Source organism: Triticum aestivum, chromosome 2D, assembly GCF_018294505.1.
Source record: "Triticum aestivum cultivar Chinese Spring chromosome 2D, IWGSC CS RefSeq v2.1, whole genome shotgun sequence".
Lineage (NCBI taxonomy): Eukaryota > Viridiplantae > Streptophyta > Magnoliopsida > Poales > Poaceae > Triticum > Triticum aestivum.
Genome location: NC_057799.1, coordinates 546,101,040 through 546,108,313, shown reverse-complemented (window position 1 = coordinate 546,108,313; position 7,274 = coordinate 546,101,040). Strand labels below are relative to the sequence as shown.

Here is a 7,274-nt window from a genome sequence, read left to right as displayed (position 1 = left end):
GTTAACAAAGGACAAGCTAATCATAGAGAGAGTACGATGTGAGCTGCTGCTTTTCCATGATCATCATGTGAAATTAGATCATCATCATTACAAATAAGCAGTACAATGTTAACATTTCTAAAACATAAAGGGAAAATCTCTCTAAGCTAGTGTTACAAAAAGGGAAAATCAGAGCTAACGAAGGGCATTCTCATATTGCAGTGCTCCTCTCTAGATCCCCTTGCTCATAGTCAGTAAAAGGCTTACAACAATCGATCTTGGCTCCACATTTACTTTACCTTGCCAATGTTGAGAAAAACAAGGATTGAGCTGCAGGTGGTTGTCACCTACTTTAGCAGTTTTGTACAGCTGAAGGCCTAAAGCTTATCATGGCGCAGTCAACAAACAGAACTTGCAAGTATTATTTTACACTTAATCAGCAGATGTTTCTCAAACACAAAATGCAGGCAACTGTACAAGTAGGAACTAAAATTCATGCAAGTAGTCAGAAGATTTCCAAAGCAAATCGTACAAGTAGCAGGAAGAAATAAATAAAATGTAAATAAAGAATAGCTTATCTTCGGTACATGATTTCTCCTAAAAAGGCATGCGAGATGAACAAACTATGTAGCGCAATAAGGGGTCTGATGAATTAACGACCTAACAACAACGAGCGGCATTGCGTGGACAGAGGAAGGGAACGGTGAGTCAACCAAATTGGTGAACTTCTCACTGGTGCCCTGCTCCGCCAGTCGGTCGCGCATCCTTGGGATGGTAATCAGCGAGAGGTCGATGCAGGTGATGCCGCAGGTGACGCCCTCCAGCAGAAGCTCTTCCCAGAGTTGTGGAATTGCTGCACCCAATATTAACACAGCAACACGCAATAAACGTTGAAATTCAGGAACTTGCAGATCAGGTGTCCATCTCCTCTACCTTCTTCCTTGCTGCCTCCTTCTCCTCATCTGTTTGATCCCCATGAGGCTGACATGCGGCATATATGCTGCAATTGTGTGAAAAAACAGTCATTTACAGTTAAATCAAATATCATATTAGATCAAATATGCTGACACGTGACATGTGGCATATATGCAAGTATTCAAGTTAAATCAACATTCATGACCATATCAGATAACCCTTTCCTGACAGCATTCCCAGATGCAGAGGTTGTTGAGGATCTATAGTAGTAAGATGATCATATGCTTCCTCAAACTACCTGATTATTAGAGGGTGGACCTTGGTTCCAAGTTGATGCATTAGTTGGGGCTGCGACGCAGATTTCTACCAACAATAAAAGATCCAAAGAAATGAAAGCATCTTCAGAAATCATAGATATCTTCAGTTTGTACAAAATAAAATCCTAGAAAGAAAAGCTTGAATCACAGTACCTTAGCCTTGGCGAGATCCAAATGCACATAAATGTAGTACAGAAAGTGATGTGTAATATCATTGTAGTTGTTTACAAGCCTGACAAGAATTCATATAAAGTAAGATTAAAATGTAGCTAACCAATGTCAAATGGGTCATAGGTCAGACCACCATTGACAATAACATAGTCACCATCCCTTGTATATAAATAAAAAAAGACGAAGATGTCAAGTTTATATTGCATAGGAAACCAACTATATTGTAAAGTTTATATTGTATCACAAAGTTACAGAGATGATTCGTTTGCATCACAAAGTCTCTGATGGCACCGTCATCTTCTTCAGTTCTGTCTGACACCTTGAAGAAGGCTAAGATCACCCTGACTTGGTACTGCATCGGCGACACCAGCACCGGGTAGAGAGAGAGAGAGAGAGAGGGAGGGAGTAGACTGCGACCAGATCTCATTCCCTGCTGCCACTGGTCCCCATTCCCGTCCGCCACCGGCCCGCGTTCCCCGGATCCTGTTGGGGATATTACTACTGGGTATAAACCGGCCAGGAGAGGCCGGGTTATCCCCATAACGAGTTATTTATATTTGAAGCACATGAAGACAAGGAGTGTGGCGCTTTACAAAGGCCCAGGGCCCAAAGCCGGATTAAAGCCAATAGACATAAACCGTCATTGATATGTAAATTTGTGTTGTAAGATAGAAAGAGCAGAAACCGAGCCGGACACGTTTATGAGCCGGCCTCCGGATTCTGTAAACCGACGGGCGTCAACCTATGTATATAAAGGGACGACCCGGCAGCGGTTTAGGAACAACAAACAACAACTCGAGAGCCAGGCATAGCGGATTCGCTCCCTGGTCATAGAAACCCTAGCAATTCCACAACAACTGGATTAGGCCTTTACCATCACCGCAAGGGGCCGAACCAGTATAAAACTCTCTGCGTCCTTTGTCCGCTTTAACTCCTTTAAGCTAACCCATCGCGATGGCTCCACGACTAAGTCCTTTCACTAGGACATCTGCCGTGACAAAACCACGACAGATCCCCCGCTGCCATCACTTGCACACACAGAAAGGAGAGGCCAGGGCTCCCGGGCAGAGAGATGAGAGGAGGCGCTGACCTACATAGCTCACCATCACCACTGTGTGTCGCCGCTCCAGAACGATTAGGAGAAGCTAGGGGAAATAATTTTGGTAGTGTGGGCTGATTTTCCAGGCGTTCTTTTTGGCAGGAAATCGGTAGGAAAGACCAAAAAGGAGATGGGTTATGTTTGGAAAATATCGATCGATATCCTTCATTCAGAGGAACGAAACGAACTAAATCAAACCATACCATCACCGCCGCAAACTCCCCTTTAGGAGTATAGATAATAGTTAATATTCCATAACAAACTAAAAACCAGACATGGGAGGATGGGCATCTGTTCCTAGAAAATCGGTGGGAGTCAGGAATCGCTGCAAGGTTAAAAATAAAAAATAGAGGAGGTTAGGATCGATCGAGGTTATGGAAATGACCTAGTAACTCCCCTTTAATAGCAGGCCATAAATTGGAAGGCAACCTTTTACAGGAAATATCATGTATATTTTTTTAAATGAATGATCATTAAATTCCATAAAATTTCTATCCTAAGAATATCTAACACATTAATCTTAAGAGCAACAGTAACTAAAGAACAACAAGCAGCTAGATGTCCTCAATGGTGACACAACATTTGAGGTTGGGGTTCATTTCTTCGAGAAGTCAAACAATCTATACAACGACATGCATAAGCAAATAGGAATAATCTGAAAGGGGAAGGATTATACTATTGTCTTGTTGAGTTCGCTTCCCAGTTAAATATGTTTCATTTCTTTTTATTACAAAATCAGAGCCCCTCCATTTAGTAAGAGGCTCAAATTACCGCTGATAGTCTAGACATGCTACACAGAAATCATGGAAGGGCCTAACACTGATAACATTACCATTGTATATCTAGTCATAGTATTCCAACTATCCCAAGGAAAGAAAGTTATCTGAAAGCTGCACTCAAACCTGCAAAAATAAAGGGAAGAAAATTAGAATACACATAGGCTAGAAAAAAATGATTACCATGATCTTAAATAAGCAAGCAATAGAGCAGTGTCGTTCCCACAAAGGCAAATGACAAAGTACAACAAAACTTGAAGTACCAATCATCATATCGTGAAATGTGTTGTTTTCTTCATCGACGGATCTAACAAAAATGAATTGAGTTAGAAACCTGATCAGGTGCAAGCTTGCAGTATAGAACAGTGGGTAGAAGAAAGGAATAAAATACAATATTGAATAATCTCCTCACTCATAAGGTGCTTTTGCAAGAAAGGAATTAAATTCAATATCGAACAATCGATCTCTTGTTTTCAGCTTGACTTGATTCTATTGCTAACTGCATTCCCAAAAAATAATGCCCGCGTTCTAAAATTTGAGTCATCTAGCAAAACGTAGTTGAGTTTATAAAGTTGTTGGTGCAGGCATCCCGTGATGGTCATATTTTTGCAGAATTTAGTTAGAACCATCAAGTGACCTTTTGTTAACTCACAAGCTTATATGCATCTAGAACTTTAAGTTATACTCAAATCTACAGAAAGGTGAAAAAACATGCAGGAACTAAGAATAGATCATGTACTTCTAACAAAATCTCAAAACTGGCACATGAGGGGACATATCCCAATATTAAACGTAAGTCGGCATGAAGATGTCCCCAAGATACAAACTTCGTATAATTTAGCATGAAAATTGTCCCTGGTAGAGTCAAGTCCAAATTTTCATCAATCTTTATTATATCAAAAACTTTTGTTTTCTTCAATATTAAATATGCATACCAGACCTCTCCAACAAGATGCACCTCTCCAAAATGCTTTATGAACCTGATAGATATAGAAAGCATGTAGCCATACCTATTCTTGCATGTGCATGTCGAGTTTGAAAAAAAACAAGGTACCAACATCTTTCCAATAGTTTGCTGAGTGCTAATCACCTTGTAGGCTGAAGAAACACGATGGTATGGGGTGCTAATTAATTCAAACACAAACAACATAAAAACCAAATTGAGATAGAAGCTACTGCACACGTACTATTCTGAATTTGATGATCAATTAATTGGCGCCTTTCTATTTGTACACTTATAGACATCTCAAACATCAAAAATTACAGTTCAGATTTTGTTCACATATAACCTAGTGTGATCTTCAAAAAACAAGAAATAGAACCTGGTGTGTTGTCTCTTCTGCATCGCGTTACTACAACGGGAAGCCATCAGCCTCCTTCCTGCTAGCTCTGAGAAACTGCATTTCCATTGTCGTCGAGCACAGGGCGCTTGATGTGGCCACTGCATCATCCATCCTCTCTGATCCATGGACAGATAAAAAAGTCACCATAAACACAAATCAGTTTGTTGAGACAACATGAACAAATAAAAGTAGAAGATAACTCCATCACTCCTTATGCTGGCCTCGGCAAGTTTGCAGCTTCAGCACCTCTGGAGCCACATATTATAGCCACTTCGAACAATAACCTTGAATCGCTCGCCTGCATTTCTTTTGGTTACAAAATTCAAATGAAGTAGCACTACAGATATAGTAGTAAATTGTAGGTACAACATGGACAAAGGGGAATTCTACAAATGCTGCTGTTTTAACCACCATGAATTATACAAACAACTCTTATTCTGAAAATCGGATGGTAAGGTTCAGAATACCTGTGTACGGTCGGCAATGATGAGTGAACTCTTAATAAATTGAATACTTAAAAACACTTAATAAATCGAATATGCTTTATATGCATCATCTCAAATTGCTTTGCATGGTTCTTCAAATAAAATCTCATAGCTGCACATAACAGAACATTGGGGCATGAAATAAATCTGAACAAAAATGAAGAAAAAGTACAACAAAAGCTGGCCTAGTGACTTCGTGAGTAATATGATAACCTGATAATATCATGTAGCATAGCTTTGCCATCACGCACAGGACTGGAGGAGTGTTGCCTTTGGAGTCAGCCATGACCAATGGATGAATATAAGCTAGCTCTGATTTACAATACGAGGGAGCAGCCTGGTGTGATACAAATTCGGCCACCATGGGGGAATCTCATGAACAGAGACAGCCAGGGCGCCATATTCGTCATCGTCTACTACCACCTTGGCCCTGTCAAACTGTAGCGTTGAGCTTGCAGCAGAGTGGCCAATGGCCACAGTGGAGCCCTCCTCTAGTAACAAGAACGACACAAGCAACAACTATCTGAACACATTTGTGAATGATGAGAATCGGATGGTAAGGTTCAGAATACCTGTGTACGGCCGGCAAGTACTCCTTGCGACGCTCGTCGCACCCTGCCCTGGGGTTCAGCGCAGGTGGCGGCGGCGTCTTCCCTTGAAGGTCGTCGGCGGCGGCGGCTCCTCTAGGAGATTGGAGGCGGCGACTCCTCTGGCAGGTCAGCGGCGGTGATCCCGGACGTCCGCGGTGGCGCCTCCTCTGGGAGAGACGGCAGATCGTACCACGGCGGCAGCGAGAGACGGCAGATCGTACCACGGCGGCAGCGAGAGACGGCAGATCGTACGTCGGCGGCGATCCCGTATCTCGATGTCGGCGATCTCGTACATCGGCAGCAGGTAGATCGAACGAGATCGTGGCAGATCGTACGTCGGAGGCGGCAAGGAAGTTCTCCCGTGCGTCGACACCGGCAACGAAGCTCTTCTTTCGATGAGATCCAGATGGGATCGAGAGAAGCTTTTTTTTGTGTGGGGTGTGGGGTTTTTTTTGGGTGGCTGGGGTGGGTGGGGTGTGGGAGGAGACGAAAAAAAAACCAACGAAAAAAACCAGACGAAAGTGATGGGACAAAAATAAACAGTGGATACTATTCAACCAACTCATCCATTAGGAGTAGAGATTGGTGTTAAACCTACTGTATTCCAACTTCTCTATGGTTCATACCCCCCGATACTACTCATAGATTCATCAAAATAAGCGAACAGCATACGAAAAACAGAATATGTCAAAAACAGAACAGTCTGTAGTAATCTGTAACTTTTGAATACTTCTGTAACTCTAAAAATCCTGAGAAATTAGGAAGTCCTACGAAATTTGTTTATTAATCTTCTGCAAAAATAACCAACTGAAAAGCATGTTTTTGTGATTTATGAAAAAAAATCATGCGCGCAAAAGTTTCTGCTTTTCAGCAAGATCAAATTAACTATCACCGTAGGCTATCCTAAAAGTATTACTTGGCACAAACACTAATTGAAACACAAAACCACATCTAACCAGAGGCTAGATGAATTATTTATTACTAAACAGGAGCAAAAAGCAAAGAACAAAAATAAAATTGGGTTGCCTCCCAACAAGTGATATCGTTTAACGCCCCTAGCTAGGCATAAAAACAAGAATAGATCTAAGTATTACCATCTTTGGTATTTATTTTTTTAATGGAGTTATGATCGGATCTGGGAGGTTCCTTACGTTTCCCTTCATGCTCGGAGATTTTTAGATCTAGAGCATCCAACCGCTTATTGCAAAGGGTGATCAACGTATTCATACGGTGAAGGTTCCCGCCAACATTTTTAAGAGGTTCAATAGATTTTTGCAATTCGCATAATTTCTCTAAAACTTGGGTTCCTTATTGAGTAAGATGTAGTCCCTTTTGTGGAGGTAGTACTCCTACTATTCCCTCTATAATCTCATAAGCAGTACTGGGATCAATTTCAATATCCCTTTAGCGGCAAAATCCAAGAGTTGTCTATGGGATATGGTTAGCCCAACATAAAAATTACGAAGTAAAATCTTGAAATCTTCCTCTATAGTGCAACTACAATGGGATTCTATCATCATATACCAAGCATCTTTTAAGTTTTCTCCTTGTCTTTGTTTGAAGTTAAGAACTTCAAAATCGGGAGACAAAGGAAGGGAA

The 7,274-nt window shown here is 41.4% G+C and overlaps 1 long non-coding RNA gene across 8 annotated transcripts; it reads right to left on the bottom strand.

Moving 5' to 3' along the window:
- Positions 1 to 459: 459 nt before the first annotated feature.
- On the bottom strand, positions 460 to 6,123 carry LOC123054386 (uncharacterized). 8 transcript variants are annotated; one of them, XR_006426163.1, is made up of 9 exons: positions 5,658 to 6,123; positions 5,299 to 5,576; positions 4,580 to 5,197; positions 4,268 to 4,355; positions 3,521 to 3,564; positions 3,314 to 3,383; positions 1,365 to 1,443; positions 1,193 to 1,257; positions 460 to 979 (listed from the first exon to the last, which is right to left on the bottom strand). It is a non-coding gene; the product is annotated as an uncharacterized lncRNA (long non-coding RNA). The 8 variants fall into 8 exon arrangements; XR_006426156.1 differs by lacking the exon at positions 4,268 to 4,355 and having other exon boundaries at positions 4,580 to 4,906; positions 5,068 to 5,197; positions 5,658 to 6,121; XR_006426158.1 differs by lacking the exon at positions 4,268 to 4,355 and having other exon boundaries at positions 4,580 to 4,898; positions 5,068 to 5,197; positions 5,658 to 6,120.
- Between the last annotated feature and the right edge of the window lie 1,151 nt (positions 6,124 to 7,274).